At 40.6% G+C, this 16,686-nt stretch overlaps 1 protein-coding gene across 7 annotated transcripts in view; it reads left to right on the forward strand.

The window, feature by feature from the left end:
- The window catches only part of fat3a (FAT atypical cadherin 3a), a 728,759-nt gene that overhangs the window by 202,451 nt on the left and 509,622 nt on the right, over positions 1 to 16,686 (forward strand). For all 7 annotated transcript variants that reach the window (XM_072263367.1, XM_072263369.1, XM_072263370.1 and 4 more), the window contains exon 2: positions 15,274 to 15,479. The gene's annotated coding sequence lies outside the window, so the exon portion shown is untranslated. The remainder of the gene's footprint in view (positions 1 to 15,273; positions 15,480 to 16,686) is intronic.

Consider the following 16,686-nt stretch of genomic DNA (forward strand, 5'->3'; position numbering starts at 1 on the left):
CAAGACCATGTTTGGGGAGGTGAGGGGATTGGCAGAACATGCCCCAGCCATTGAAGCAGCTGAAGAAGCTCAGTTCTGAGTCCTGATAAATGGCTGACAAAACTGGAACTGTCAACATTTCCCTGCAAAACTTGGGCTATTAATATGAAACTCAAAGCAGCAGAACTTCAAAATTTTAGTTTATTTTCTACAATTTCTCCAGCTCTATTTATCTCAGCATTACAGTGGATTCAAACACAATATCAAGTTGATTTGAACTTTAAATAGTAGTATGAGCAGAGAAGCAGGTAACGGTTTCGTTCCTGAGCTTTCGCTGATATTGGTCGTAGACATGCTTTTGTATTTGGAATGAAAGGTGTCCATCATCAGGAATGTCAAGCAAAAACAAAATTGGTAGACTCCATAATCCACACAGAGGACATTAAATGATACTGGTTTTCTTAGCATGTTCTGAGGAGACTTGTAAATAGAAAGGAAGTTAGCATATATAATTCAACATAATACACTATTGATCCTTTTAAATTTTAACTTTTCATCATTTTCATCATAGCAAATGCCACTGTCAATACACCAAATATATTTTTGTATGCAACACTGTATTTAACATTGCCCCTTCTCCAAAAGTGAATCGGCTTGGTTCTGCTTGCGAAACAAGCAGAAGTGACAGAGTTAATGAAGTGTTACAACGAGGCCTATGATATTTAGTTTTTCCTTCTGTCTAATGCAGAAGTCAGTTAATGTAAATTAATTTGTCAGATACATACAAGCAATAGTCTATAACAATATATTGTAACGGTTTAAATTCAGAAGATGCAGGGCTTGTCAGTGGATAATTGGTTACTAACTTTTGAGTATTTAAATCTATTTTGGCACAATTCTTCAATTTGATTGAACTGACCACTTGCCATAAAGGGACTGGTAGTTTGCTTTGAGCTCTTTGGCATTTTTTAAAAACCAAATTAAAAATGTGTAGTTCTGTCCAAATATTTTATTTAGTAAAGCTGATTTGTGTACCTTAGGCATATTTTCTGCTGGACCAGCTTAGTATTAGAAATTTAATGAGGCTTAAGAAATTGGATGAAGGGCACACACTATTTTACAAGAGAGAGATTTCACCATTTCAGTCAACTTTTACACATTAGTATAGTACAGCATAGTTCCATGTTGAGTGAAATTTTAAAGCTGTAATGTAATCTTTGACTGCACATCTGAAGCGATTAGAAGAATGGATGCTATACGAATAGTAGAGTTAATTAAAGTAGAATGATTTTTAAAATTTACAAGTGCTGGTTCTTTTTTTCTGATTTTTTTCCCCTTCATTTTATTTTGTTTGTATGCAGCAGCTGTTTGGATTGTTAGCTTTACTCAGCTTTAGAACCACTGAGTAAAAATAGGTGATTGTTTCCTCCAAAGAAAAGCAAATCTATATTTAAAGCATTTGAGGTTTGGGCAAACCAAGGCTCACTTTAAAGGACTTGGGAGTTACAAATGGATACTTGCAACATAATGCAAACTATAATAGGATTTCCGGAAACTGCAGAGTGGCCAAGTGGAAGCTGCAGAATCATGTTGCAGTTATTAAATTAATAATAGAATTTGTTTTATATGCATCAGTGCAGGATATTATAGTTGAAGTGAAAGAAACTCTTAAATCAGATGAAAAATTATCAACTAGAATTATTAACTCTATTTCTATTTTCACAAATGCCGCCTGATCTGTTGAGTATTTTCTGCAATTATTTAGGATTTTCAAGGGGCAGAGTAATTTTATTTTCAGTGCTAAATATACTAATTTGAACTTGAAAAACACTTCACTTGTGCACCACTATTCACCAACCATGGACGTGCAGCAGGTAACCACAGTTCAGTGACTAAGCCAGTCTGATATATTGGTGAAGTTGCCCTTGCTCTGCACTTTACTGCCTGCCACCTTAGTTACCACAGAGGTCATTTTCAGCAGGCAATTATAGGTCATCTACTGATGTGCCAAGCAGATGATAGATGCATTGGCTAATGTTTTTTTTCAGCACTGAAAATTGCCAGTTGACCAAATCTAAGCCAGTAATTATGCTGTACATGAGCCAAGCTATCTAAGTGTCTTTCTGTATTTTTCTGTTTTTTCTAATTATCTATTTAACCCTTAAATACATGTTTTCCACTTGCATTACCCAGCCTTGTGGTACAGCCTTCCACACTCTAACAGCTACACTGGTAGCAACAAGAATTAGCCATGTGGTCAGATCTTTTATTGTATCATGAAGACAGTCCACCCACCTCTGGACCATCCTCCTTTGTTCAGACTGTCCCAATGAATAGTGTTCTGCTGGGAGCTTGACTCCAACCATGTTAGCATGATGCAGAAGAATGTTGGGACTTTCTCAGTGCAGCTAGCTAGCTATGCTCACAGAACTACAGCTGAGCTTGTGGTACTGCCTTTTAGGCTTTGGATTGTCAAAGCTTTGGAAGACGTCTGCAGTATACCAGCTAAATTCAAGAGTGTCAGGGAAGTGAAGTTTGTGCAGTGAAAATTGTGACTGAGAAGGTGCTCAGGAAGCATAATGGTCTGAGTGTGGATAAATCTCCTGGACCTGATGGAATGCACCCTCAGGTTCTGAAGGAAGTAGTTGGAGAGATTGCGGAGGCATTAATGATGATCTTTGAAGAATCGATAGATTCTGGCATTGTACCAAATGACTGGAAAATTGCAAATGTTACTCCGCTATTTATGAAAGGAAACTATATACCTGTTAGTCTGATATCAGTGGTTGGGAAGTTGTTGGAATCGATTGATAAGGATGATATTATGGAGTACCTGGAGGCACATGACAAGATAGGTCAAAGCCAGCATGGTTTCCTGAAAGGAAAATCATGCCTGACAAACCTACTGCAATTCTTTGAGGAAATTACAAGCAGGATAGACAAAGGAGATGCAGTAGACGTGGTGAACTTGGATTTTCAGAAGGCCTTTGACAAGGTGTCACACATGAGGCTGCTTAGCAAGATAAGAGCCCATGGAATTACAGGGAAGTTACTAGTGTGGGTGGAGCATTGGCTGGTAGGCAGAAAACAGAGAGTGGGAATAAAGGGGTCCTATTCTGGCTGGCTGCCAGTTACCAGTGGAGCTCCACAGGAGTTGTTGTTGGGACTGCTGCTTTTTACAATGTATGTCAGTGATTTGGACTATGGTATTAATGGATTTGTGGCTAAGTTTGCTGATGGTACAAAGATGGGTGGAGGGGCGGGTAGTGTTGTGGAAACAGAAAACCTGTAGAGAGATTTAGTTTAGGGGAATGGGCAAAGAAGTGGCAAATGAAGTACAATGTTGGAAAGTGTATGGTCATGCACTTTGATGGAAGAAATAAACATGTAGACTATTATTTAGATAGGGAGAAAATTCGAAATTTTGAGATGCAAAGGGACTTGGGATTCCTTGTGCAAGATACCCTAAGGGTTAACCTCCAGGTTGAGTCGGTTGTGAAGAAGGTGAATGCAATGTTGGCATTCATTTCTAAAGGTATAGAATAGAACAGCAGGGATGTGATGTTGAGGCACACGTGAGACCACACTTGGAGTATTGTGGGCAGTTTTGGGCTCCTTATTTTAGAAAGGATATACTGACATTGGAGAGGGTTCAGAGAAGATTCACAAGAATGATTCCAGGAATGAAAGGGTTACTGTATGAGGAACGCCTGGTAGCTCTTGGGCTGTATTCCCTGGAGTTCAGGAGAATGAAGGGGGGATCTCATAGAAATATTTTGAATGTTAAAAGGCCTGAACGGATTAGATATGGCAAAGTTATTTCCCATGGTAGGGTGATTCTAGGACAAGAAGGTGCGACTTCAGGATTGAAGGACTTCCATTTAGAACTGAGATATGGAGACATTACTTTAGTCAGAGGGTAGTAAATGTGTGGAATTTGTTGCCATGAGTGGCTGTGGAGGTCAATCAATTGGGTGTATTTAAGGCAGAGATAGATAGGTTCTTGATTAGCCAGGGCATCAAAGGGTATGGGGTGAAAGCAGGGGGGTGGGGATGACTGGAAGAATTGGATCAGCCCATGATTGAATGGTGGAGCAGATTTGATGGGCCAAATGGCCTACTTCTGGTTCTATATCTTATGGTCTTATGGTCTTTGAGGAATATGGACAGGAAGTGGGTCCAGGTGACTGGCTGGATCTAGTCTTCCCATTGTGTTGTGTTATGTTGAATGAAAACAACATTCTACTCTACAAGCCATTTTTTGCATTAGTAATTGGAATAGTTACTGAGTAATAATTATTTATTTGCCAGTTTGGTTCAAAGTACAGATGAGTTGCGGCTTGCCGTTGTAAATTAAATGTTCTTCGGCACGAGTATGTACATGGTCATTAATAAGGGTTGAAAGCTTGATTTGTGAAGTGGGAGCATAGGTCCAATGTAATCTTCAGATTAGATTTTTGAAAGCTGTCGTTAGTTATGGCTACTCCAATTTCTAAAGGTCTAATCATTTCCCATCACGGTATCCCCCATTTTGTCTGTTTTTAGTTACATAGACTTTGTTATAGTAGGTGATTTTAACTTTCCACATATTGACTGGGAATCCCATACTGTAAAGGACTAGATGGGATCGAGTCTGTCAAATGTGTTCAGGAAAGTTTCCTGCATCAGTACGTAGAAGCCTCAACGAGAGAGTGTGGGATACTGGACTTGCTATTAGGGAATGAGACAGGGCATGTGCTAGACGTTTGTGCAGGGGAACACTTTGCATCCGATGACTACAATGCCATTGGTTTCAAAGTAAATATGCAAAAAGATAGGTCTGGTCCACAGGTTGAGTTTCTAAATGGGAGAAAGGCCAATTTTAATGATATCAGAAGTGATCTGGCAAGTGTGGATTGGGACAGACTGTGTACTCGGTAAGTGGGAGGCCTCCAAATGTGGCATTTTGAGAGTACAAAGCCTGTCAGAATAAAAAGTAAAGATAACAAGTGTAGAGTACCTTGGTTTTCAAGTGATACTGGTTAAGAGAAAAAAGGAGCTGCATAGCAAGTGTAGGCAAGTAGGAACAAATGAGGTGCTTATGGAGTACAAGAAATACAAGAGAACTTAAGAAATAAATCAGGAAGGCTAAAGGAAGGAATGAAGTTGCTCTAACAGACAAGATCAAGGAGAATCTTAAGAGATTCTACAAGAATGTTAAGAGCGAAAGGATTGCAAGGGATAAAATTGGTCCTCTGGAAGACCAAAATGGTAATCCATGTGTGGAGCCAAAACATATGGGGGAGGTCTTAAATGTATTCTTTGCATTTGTATTTATTCGGAAGACAGATACAGAGTCTATAGAAGTGAGGCAAGGTGGCATCAACTCAGATTACAGAGGAGGAGGTGTTTGCTATGCTGAGGCAAATCAGGGTGGATAAATCACCAGGGCCTGGCAAGTGCAGAAATTGCTGGGGCCCTGGTAGATATATTTAAAACTTCCTTAGCGACAGGAAAGGTACCAGAGAATTAGAGGATAGTCAGTGTTGTTCCGCTGTTTAAGAAAGGGTCTAACCAGAAACCAGGAAGTTATAGGCTGGTGAGTCTGACATCAGTTGTGGGAAAGTTATTGGATGGTGTTCTACGGTATGAGATACAAAACTATTTGGATAGACAGGGACTGATTAAGAATAGTTAGCATAGCTTTGTGCATGTTAGGTCATGTCTAACCAAACTTAAAAGAGATTTTCAAGGAAGTTACCAGGAAAGAGGAAGGTAAGGCCGTGGATGTTGTCTGCTTGTACTTTAGTAAGGCATTTGACAAGGTCCTCCATGGGAAGCTGATCAATAAGGTTCAGTCGCTCAGCATTCAGGATGAGATAGTAAATTGGATTACTTTGGACAGTGATAATGTAAGTTGTCACAGGCCTGTTACCCTTGTCTGGTGGAGAGACAGATGACATGGCAACTGTGTAGCTACGGATTTAGTGAGAACTAGGCCGCAAACCTTGAGCTTGCGTGCTGCTACAGACCTGGTGAGAGATGTGGAAGTGCTACAGGGTGGTGTCCGCGCTCAGCCAGGGCCTGGCCTCTGCCATTGCTGCTGCCCTCTTGTGTTTGAGTGGTGGAATGACAAGCTGGATTTTGTGTGTCTGCACACTGCCAGGAGACCATAGCATCGATTGCCGGACATTGTTGCTCAGGATCTTGGACTATATATGTCTTTTTTTTTACCAGTGAACATGCTTCTTTCCTTGATATTTTGAATGTTTTGCACCTTGACCCCTGTGGAACATTGTCTCGTTCTGCTGCATCTATGTATGGTTTGAATTTGATTTGATAATGTGGTTAACTGGATCAGCAAATTTGCGGATGACACCAAGATTGGGGATGTAGTGGACAGTGAGGAAGGCTATCATAGCTTGCAGAGGGATCTGTGTCCGCTGGAGAAATGGGCAGAAAAAACTGGCAGATGGAATTTAATACAGTCAAGTGCGAGGTGTTGCACTTTGGTAAGACTAACCAGGGTAGGTCTTGCACAATGAACTAAGGAGTGCGGTACAACAAAAGTATCTGGGAATACAGGTACATAATTCATTGAGAGTGCGTCACAGGTAGATAAGGTCATAAAGAATGCTTTTGGCACATCAACCTTCATAAATCATTGTATTGAGTATAGCATACGGGATGTTATGTTGAAGTTGGCGAGGCTTAATTTGGATAATTGTGTGCAATTTTGGTCACCTACTTACAGAAAAGATGTAAATAAACTTGGAAGAGTGCAGAGGAAATTTACAAAGATGGTGCCAGGTCTGGAGGACCTGAGTTACAAAGATAGATTGAATAGGTGTGGACTGTATTCTTCAGAATGTAGAAGATTGAGAGGAAATTTGATGGAGTTGTTCAAAATTATGAGTGGTTTAGATGCAGGTAAATGCAGGCAGGCTTTTTCCACTGAGGATGTGTGGGTGGGACTATAGCCAAATGTCATGGGTTAACAGTGAAAGAAGAAAAGTTTAAGGGGAGCATGAGGGAAACTTCATCATGCAGAGGGTTGTAAGAGATTGGAATGAGCTGCAAGCAGAAGTGGCCCAAGCAAGCTCGCTTTCAACGTTTAAGAGAAGTTTGGATAGGTTCATGGATACTAGGGATTTAGAAGGCTATGGTCCTGGTGCAGGTTGTTGGGAGTAGGCATTTTAAATGGTTTTGGCATGGACTAGTTGGACCAAAGAGCCTGTTTCTGTGCTGTACAGCCATGACATTCCAGTTCCGGCTTTCTGAGGTGACCCCTTTCAAGATGTGTATACATAATGACTGCAGCATTAAGATCTTCATTGGAAAACTAGTTCCAAGTAATTTTGAGCTGTAATTTCATTCTGTTTGTTGAAAATTAAAATTTAAGTATAATCCTGTCAGTCTCTGTCATGTTTCCCCAATTTGATGCCGTCAGTTGTCAAATAACTTCCCTTGAATTAATTTGATATGTGTTTCCTGGTTGCACAACCTTTGATGTACAGAGATTGAAACATGCTTCCCAGTCTGTAACAAACAGCATTGAACCATGTCAAAAAGCGTTGTGTTATTTATGAAAAGTTGGTATCAGTTTACCTGTTTACACTGGCAAGCAACAACTGTTACCTTTTCTAAGTGTTGGCATTTGGTGTGAAAAGAAATAAATAAGAACAATTTTAACAGTTATGTAAGCTGGCCAATTAAATGAAAAGGGTATTGACCCAGAACAAAACTGTCAGCTTGGATTTTCTCACTGACCGTAGTTATTAAAGGGAATGGTACCATGAACCAAATTAGAATTGAGAGGTTATTAGTGACTCAGTTGCCTGTTTGCATTTAAAGTCCATAGTGGTGTTGAATAGGCCAGCCACTATTGGAAAGGTACTGAGCGTCTCCTTCAGCATTTGCCTGTGCTCATGATATGGTGTGTCTGAAGGAAAACTTGGAAAACCAACTCTAAACATCAAGCCTCATCAATACCTCTGCATTATCATCTGCAGCTCCCCAGGGTAGCCTCCAACCAGATGGCGTGAACATTGACTTCTCTAACTTCCGTTAATGCCCCACCTCCCCTTCGTACCCCATCCCTTATCTATCTATCTATCTATCTATGCCTTTTAAATTCTGTTTTTTCTCCCTCTGTCCCTCTCACTATAACTCCTTGTCCATCCTCTGAGCTTTTCCCCCCCCTCCCCCTTTCTTTCTCCCTAGGCCTCCTGTCCCATGATCCTCTCCCTTCTCCAGCCTTGTATCCCTTTTGCCAATCAACTTTCCAGCTCTTAGCTTCATCCCTCACCCTCCTGTCTTCTCCTATCATTCCAGATCTCCCCCTCCCCCTCCCACTTTCAAATCTCTTACTATCTCTTCTTTCAGTTAGTCCTGACGAAGGGTCTCAGCCCGAAACATTGACTGTACCTCTTCCTAGAGATGCTGCCTGGCCTGCTGCGTTCACCAGCATTTTTTGTGTGTGTTGCCTGCCCTTATTGTGACGAGAAGTAGACAGAATAGTGGGTAAAACTACAAATTGACTATGACATATATTTTATGTATGTAAAAGACAGCAGGTGATCTATATTTATATTTTGATGTAAAATAAATATTTTGATTTATTGCTTTATTCAGATATCCTTTAGTAAGCTTGTTTCTCATATATTTTGTATTATATTATATGCCGCTGTGGTGATGTGAAACTCCTCCAAGCAGCAGAATGATTTTTTAATAAAATGGCTTTGATTAAAGTCCACATTCATCTTACCCTTCAAACATTATAGATTCTGAAACTTACAAAAATGTAATATAGTTGTTTTCTTTGATTAATGATGAAATAGTTAAAAGAGACTATGTTGATAAGTCATTAGGAAATGTATGATTCAATGTTTTCTTGCAGTATGGGAATGCCGTTTTTGATTCAGTTTTTCTGTATTTGTGGTAGTTTTTCTGTTCAATACCACAAGTTGTAAACAACTTCTTTTCTCATTTGTATCGTCCTGTCACACCTTACAAATCTGTGTCTTGTCCAACCTTCAGCTAATCTTCAGTGTACTTGAACACAAGTATTAACATTGCCTGCGGATCTACAGTTGTTTGTGGCTCTTTCTCAAGTAACCTACAAATATGATAGATAGATAGATATACTTTATTAATCCCAAGGGAAATTTGGTTTCGTTACAGCCGCATCAACCAAGAATAGAACGTAAATATAGCAATACAAAAGCCCCCAACAATCAAACAACAAAATGCAAACTATGCCAGATGGAAAATAAGTCCAGGACCAGTCTATTGGCTCAGAGTGTCTGACCCTCCACGGGAGGAGCTGCAGGATCGATGGCCACAGGCAGGAACGACCTCCCGTGCTGCCAAGTGTTGTATCATGGTGGAATGTGGCTGAAGTCCAACAGTAAAAAGTTCAATATCCAGTCTGCAAATGCGTTCCTCAATCGTAATATGCCTCGGATTGCACCATCTGTTGTTAACCAGATCAATAAGCACCCAACTCCTATACACTTACCGCTCTCAGTGCACTTCTGGTCAGCCGGAACGGTATTACCCACCAAACTCCTCTTCTCCATAAGTCTCTGTTGTTTCAACCCAATGAATGTTCTTCTAAGCTTGCTTTGGGGTGTGTGCTAAAATTTTATTCAAATGAATATTTTTCGTATGTCAAAAGAAATATTGATTTTATTGCAAGTTACTATTATCTAATTTTTATTACATGTTTGGATATACCAATGTGAGATACCAATGAAAGAATTGAAACTTTTTTCTTTTAAGGTATTAAAATCAGCGGGTGTTTACAGTATTTTTGTGGGGTGGGTTTTGTTAGTTGGAATCTGAGAGTCTTACAAGATGCACTGCTGGACCTTTAGCGTAGCTAGGAGCAGGAGTGAGAGGCTTATTTACCTGAGAAAGTTAATGGAGGAGAAAGAGAGTTTGGTGAGGATAGGTTGTGCACCAAGTTTCATCCTGTATCTGCACTCCGGCCCACCTGTCTGAGCAAGCTAAGATTTACAGAGTATGACAGAGATGTATCTTCATCTGCAAACAGAGCTCCAGGCACACTCCCATACCAACACTCAGGCTGCTCTGTCTGTGAAGATTAAAGTCACTGTTGACCTGAACAACTTCTTCTGTGGCTCAAGAGAGCTAGCAGTAAATAATATATGCCTTTCCCAATTTGTAGTAGACTGCTGCATATAGTGCATTTGGGCACCCTGTCTATTCAAAGAGAGGTGCAACTATTATCCTTTCCTTGAAAGATAAAGGCTATCATCTCTGCTCTTGTTTTTTCTTTCCCTTCTATCTCTGTTAATGACACAGAATACAATAGCAGTCACTGCATTGTGGCTACTAGAAGAGGAGAATGTAATTGGGCCCTTTGCTGTTGCTTGGAGCTTCAGAAATATCCCACGGTACTCCCTGAAGAGAGCATTGTATTCTGTCATCACCTGCTTCATCTAATACTTTGTAATCCAGCAATCATGCAATCATGGTCCTGGCTGCACAATTAAAAAGATGAAGCAAAAAAATATCTTTAGCCTTCCTCTCCCCCACCTGCCCAAATGTATTGCCAAGGAGCAAGCACCTTTTCCCTTGATCTGTGGGCAATGTACTGCTGCCACAAAGCAACAGTTTTCACAACATGTGCAACTGATATTAAACCTGAATTTGATTCAGATAGGACCGCTATGTCCCCTCCCCCCACACACAGAGAAAGAAACACACACACACACAAACACGCACTCACTCTCTGTCACTCTCCTCCCTCCTCTCCTCCCCATTCCCTCTTCCTTACACTCTCTATCCCATCCATCCACCTCCCTCCCTCCCCTTTCCCACTCTCCGCCCCCCACTCTCCACCTGCCCACACTCTCCTGTCCCACCCTCATCTCCCACCTCCCCAAACTCCCACCCCCAATCTCCTGCCCCCCCTCACCCCCCATCTTCTCCCTCTCCCTTTACGTGAGGGATTGATGAATGACGTACAGAGTGGTTAATGTAGACATAGTGACTTGGTGATAAATTTGAGAGCGCAATTAGGCATCTGTTGGCAGAAGGGAATTTGTTGCAGTTTCTACAAATTCTGCCTTGCATGCAATGAATGCCATTAAACACCTTGCAGCAAAAGATCAGATGAAGAGGCATCACTTTGGACCACGCTTCTCAGAGCTGTATTATTTTAGCCTTCCACTGTGAAGGGATTCTTTTTTGCTAGATCCTGGGGTTGGAGCTCTTGCTAGGGAAACAGGATATCCTTTTCCATGCCTGTGCTCCCTTCAGCGGGGTCAGTGAATCCCAGGGATGATAGGAGTCAGTGGTCATATCTTAGAGCTGCTAATGTCATAAATTAGTTTCAATGGGACTACTAAAATTACTCAAGGTTAGATGTACTAACCATTAAAATGTTGCCATTGGCACATCCTGATTGATATGTTACTTTACTGAGGTGTACCTACCTGTGAGATTTGATGCCAGTGGTGTTGGGTCAATTTTGTTTTTCATGAGTTTCTAGGTCTTGTCTTTAGGGGCATTGAGTAATATCTAACCCCAAATCTTTTCCTTTGAGGATTCTCGTCTTGAAATTTCATTTTCTCAAATCCCTCAGCAGTAAATTGCTCCTTGGCTTCTGAAGCTCCTAGTTTCTCCAGAGAATTTATTCCAAATGTTCGAGCAGCAAAACCATCATACCACATTGATGAATTGAATGCAGCAGCAGCAGCAGATGTACTTGCAAGCAAGTTGATGTTTGATTGCATTTGTATGGTGGGCCGGTAGCTGGTTGGAGAGCTGAGGAAGCTATACTTGAGAGTCTAGAGGGTTCTTGAAGCTTGTTTCCTCTGGATTGTAATTAATTACCCTAGACTCATGTAGAAATGGAGAGATGTGAATTTGCATCATAAACCGTCTTTCTGTTTTATTTGAAAATCCCACTTTGTTGGACTTTATCCGTACTGTGATGTTTACCTGTCCTCTGGCTTTCCCTAAATCTGTTCACTTTATACTTCTAGGATATTTCCCATGACTCCAAATATTCTATCAGCTGTCCAGTTTGCTTTCCTGATTGAATTCCACTCCATTTGAGCAATAGGCAAAACCTATCCATTTTAACAAGAAAAATAAGCTGAGAAATTGGATCAAATAACCCCCTGTTTATGTGCAAGATGTGCAAAAATCATTTTAAACAAATGTAGATTGGACTTCGGTATTTCCAAGTGAAATTACTCCCACTGCAAAATCGGACGAACACAGTTCTCATATCAGCGTACTTTATGTTTTACAGGCATCAGTGCAAACATATTGATGCCATGATTAAAGCTGTGTCACTTCTTTCCTTAGTGGCATGGGTTATGTGTGTGAACTTCAATTTCTATAACTTTTGTCATACAGTTTCAGAGTAATCATTCTATTTTGTTGCTTTTATTTGAGAGACAATTTTCTAACCTTGTGAAACCTTATTGGACTGTTTCTGGACTTGTTACAGGCTGAACAAACCCTTCAAAGTTGACAGTATCCTCGACTCAACAGGAAATGCTTTCCTCAACTTCCTGATGCACTCATTCAAAAGCTGCCATTGTGGTTGCACTGGTGGCTGTTAGCAGCTGTAGGTGAGGAATGAGGAGGAGACTGTACCTCAAGAAGGTGGCGTTCTTCACTAAGAATCTTTACCATTTGGGGCACGTCTTTTTCTCGTTACTGCCATCAGGAGAAGGTACAGGAGTGGGAAGTCACACACTCAACATTTTAGAAACAGCTTCTTCCCTCAACTAGCAGTTTCTGAATGGTCCATGGTGGACATCTACATGTTTATTTTGGATTTCATGGACTCGTCTATGTTTCAAGTCATAGCACTACATGGATTGTGGCTGCAGTCTGCTTATTTGTAAGGTTTCTCCATTTCCATTAGAGTTCATGAGGGTATTTTAAAGATTAGCTTTATTTGTCATATGTACATCAAAACATACAGTGAATTGCATTGTTTGTGTCAACGACCAACGCAGTCCAATGATATGCTCAGACTGCCGGCTCCGACACAACATGCCCACAACTTACTAACCGTAACCCATATATCTTTGGAATGTGGGAGGAAGCAGGAGCACTTGGATGACTTGAGAGTTGTTCTTATCTAGAACTGATGCTCAGATCCAAAATGGGATGACTCGTTGTAAAGCACAGCAGTATATGCTGCCTAGGGAGGGGCTGGTATCCTTGTGAGGGTCCTGAACCTAACATAAATTGACTTCAGGAATTGTGCAAAACAAGATTGCAATGATCTACTGGAATTCAGACATGGAGCAGAGTCAGTCGATTAACCCCATCTCATGGATGTCTGATCTCTATATTCCTGGTAACAGTTCTGCACAATCAGACCACCAACTGGCACTGTATTCACATTGCCAACCTCAACGCTCTTAGATGATCTCTGTTCAAGTTCACTGTATGCCCACGCTCCTGTTTGTTGCTGCTTTTAGAAGAAGCAAAAGACATTTGGAAATGTAATTTGTTGAACCTTCAGAGGAAGCAGCTTTCAATCTGTTCTGGAAGTCAGAGCTGCAAAAGAAAATAATTATGAATATTTAAAGTCACCTAAGTCTGTAACTGAAAAAAGGACGTTTACTGGGATAAAATGTATTTGCTTTTGTTTTCAACATAGCATCTCTATTAAATGAACTTAACAATTGAATTATACTTTATACTTTATTGTCGCCAAACAATTGATACTAGAACGTACAATCATCATAGCGATATTTGATTCTGCGCTTCCCACTCCCTGGATTACAAATCGATAGTAAATATTAAAAATTTAAATTACAAATCATAAATAAAAAATAGAAAAATGGAAAGTAAGGGAGTGCAAAAAAACCGAGAGGCAGGTCCGGATATTTAGAAGGTACGGCCCAGATCCGGGTCAGGATCCATTCAGCAGTCTTATCACAGTTGGAAAGAAGCTGTTCCCAAATCTGGTTGTACGAGTCTTCAAGCTCCTGAGCCTTCTCCCGGAGGGAAGAGGAATGAAAAGTGTGTTGGCTGGGTGGGTCGTGTCCTTGATTATCCTGGCAGCACTGCTCCGACAGCGTGCGGTGTAAAGTGAGTCCACGGACGGAAGTTCGGTGTGTGTGGTGTGCTGCGCCGTGTTCACGATCTTCTGCAGCTTCTTCCGGTCTTGGATAGGACAACTTCCACACCAGGTTGTGATGCACCCTAGGACAATGCTTTCTATGGTGCATCTATAAAAATTAGTGAGGGTTTTAGGGAACAGGCCAAATTTCTTTCGTTTTCTCAGGAAATAAAGGCGCTGGTGGGCCTACTTGGCAGTGGACTCTGCTTGGTTGGACCAAGTCAGGTCACTTGTGATATTGACCCCGAGGAACCCACTTGCGCACCACCGATGTAAATTGGGTCATGCGGTCCGCTACTCCTTCTGAAGTCAACAACCAATTCCTTCGTCTTGCTGACGTTGACGGATAGATTATTGTCTTCGCAACATGCCACCAGGTTCTTAATTTCCTCTCTGTACTCAAACTCATCATTACAAATGTCAAGTTTGCAAACAACAGGAATTCTGCAGATGCTGGAAATTCAAGCAACTGGCCTGCTGCGTTCACCAGCAACTTTTATGTGTGTTGGTCAAGTTTGTAATACCCTTTGCCAATCAGATTCAGATTAATTTAATTAGCAGATATACATTTAGCAGCATACAGTGAAATGTGCTGTTTGTGTTAACAACCAATGAAACCTAGAGATGTGCTGGGGCAGCCTGCAAGTGTTAGCACTCATTTTACAAGTATTACTCTGTGCAAAAATTACTACTGTGCAATCAAAAGTCATTTGTGAAATGTTTCATATTAATTGTCAGATGGTAAGTATTTGCTGTTAATCAGTATGACAAGTATTATTTGCATATTGCAAAAAAATGCCAATGATAGAAATCTGAAATAAGAACCAAATGCAAAAAATGCACCTTTGGGTAGGTAGTATCTTTTCAGAGAGAAACTGGATGTGCTTTGTCAGGATTGGAAAAGGCAGAGATGTAACCCAAACTGGGAAAGGTTGGGCAGATTGCCATGGGGATAGGAGGAAGAAACAAGCAAGTAATTCAATGATGATGTTTAAGAGAGTATAATAAACTTCTGTTCTACCTATGGTACCTGTGATTACGCTGAATTTTATCAGCTCCACTAAAAAGTCAAAAAGCTGAAATGTTAATCATTTCCCATTTTCGTACAAGTGCTTTAGTGTGGTTATGAAAATGTTCATACCTGATGCAATATCCAACCTTTGTAACAGTAATTTTTTATGTATTTATAGGAAATGGATGTCACTGATGAGGGCCGACATTTACTGCCCAACCATAATTGCTGTTGAGATCATGGTGATGAGCCTACTTCATGAACTGGTGCTGCTTGTCTGATGAAAATTGGTCATACAACTGTGTGGCTTGTTGAAACGTTTTGGAGAACTCACAGGGATCATTTGTGAGGGTCCAGAGTTACCCATAGATCAAACTGGGTAAGGTTAGTCATCTTACTTGAAGACAAGATTTTGCAGAAATTATGTACTTTTGCGATTATATTAGTAATAAACAATTTTATTAGATTAATCACCAATTTAGTTCTTCAATTTTTGTGTGTAAATTGAACCTGTCTCTCAATTACCAGCACAAACACAGAGGTAAAGTTTGATGCAAACACAAAACTGCAGATAATTGAAATCTGACGTAGAAATGGAAAAGCTGTAAATGCAGAGCAGATCAGCCAATGTTTGTGGAGAAATGAAATAGTTATTAATTTAGGCCAATAACCTTACATCTGAATGATAATAAATTATAAATTAAAAAATACAATACAGGATAGGAAGGAACGAAAGAACAAAACGAAGTCTGAATAAAATGAAATACAAGCAAGATTAAATGACAGTCAGCAGAATGGTACAAGGAAAGGGTGGACTAGAGGCAAAATAATATCAGAAACTGTTAAATTTAATGTTGAGGTTGGAAAGATGTAGTGTGCCCCATGGGGGAGCGGGGGAGCAGTAATATTCACCGAGACTGAAGACTGCATGGCGTGTTCAAACAGTATAGAAGCGTGCGGACAGAAGCGTGGGTTTGGAATGGAGAATTAAAACGTTGTGATCACCAGTAGAACTGGAGCAGTGAATGGAAATGTTCAAAAAGCTATCACACAATTTGCATTTTGCCTTCTCAGTGCTGAGGAGACCCCAAGCTGATCCGCAGTACTGTAAAGGAAATGAAAATCAAAAGAAAATACTAATGCTGGAAATCTGAAATAAAAACCAAAAATGCTGGAAACACAAAGCCCATCAGGCCATGTGGGAAGGGCAAAGGATTTAACATTGCGAGTCAAAGACCCTTTGTTAGAGCTTGGAGGGAGGACAAAAGAACCTTGTCAAGCTGCAGGAAGGGTGGGGGAGGGGGATAGCTCTGAAAGGTGACCGTGGGGGTAAACTATACACAAGGTTATCTGGCAGTGAGCGAATGGGAGCAACTACAGGCTCAGGCTGAGAATATGAGACAAGTGGAGGTGCAAAATGCAGAGTAGAAAAACATACTCAACAGTGCAGGCTGGACATATTCTCCATTCCCAGAGGAAGCTGAGGTGGAAAATAAACAATATACAAATATCACAGGTGGAAGACTGATACAGACGAAAAAATAAAGTTGTAAAATTCAGTATTAAGTGCTGAAGGCTGCAGTGTGTCCTG

Source organism: Mobula birostris, chromosome 7 (assembly GCF_030028105.1).
Source record: "Mobula birostris isolate sMobBir1 chromosome 7, sMobBir1.hap1, whole genome shotgun sequence".
Lineage (NCBI taxonomy): Eukaryota > Metazoa > Chordata > Chondrichthyes > Myliobatiformes > Myliobatidae > Mobula > Mobula birostris.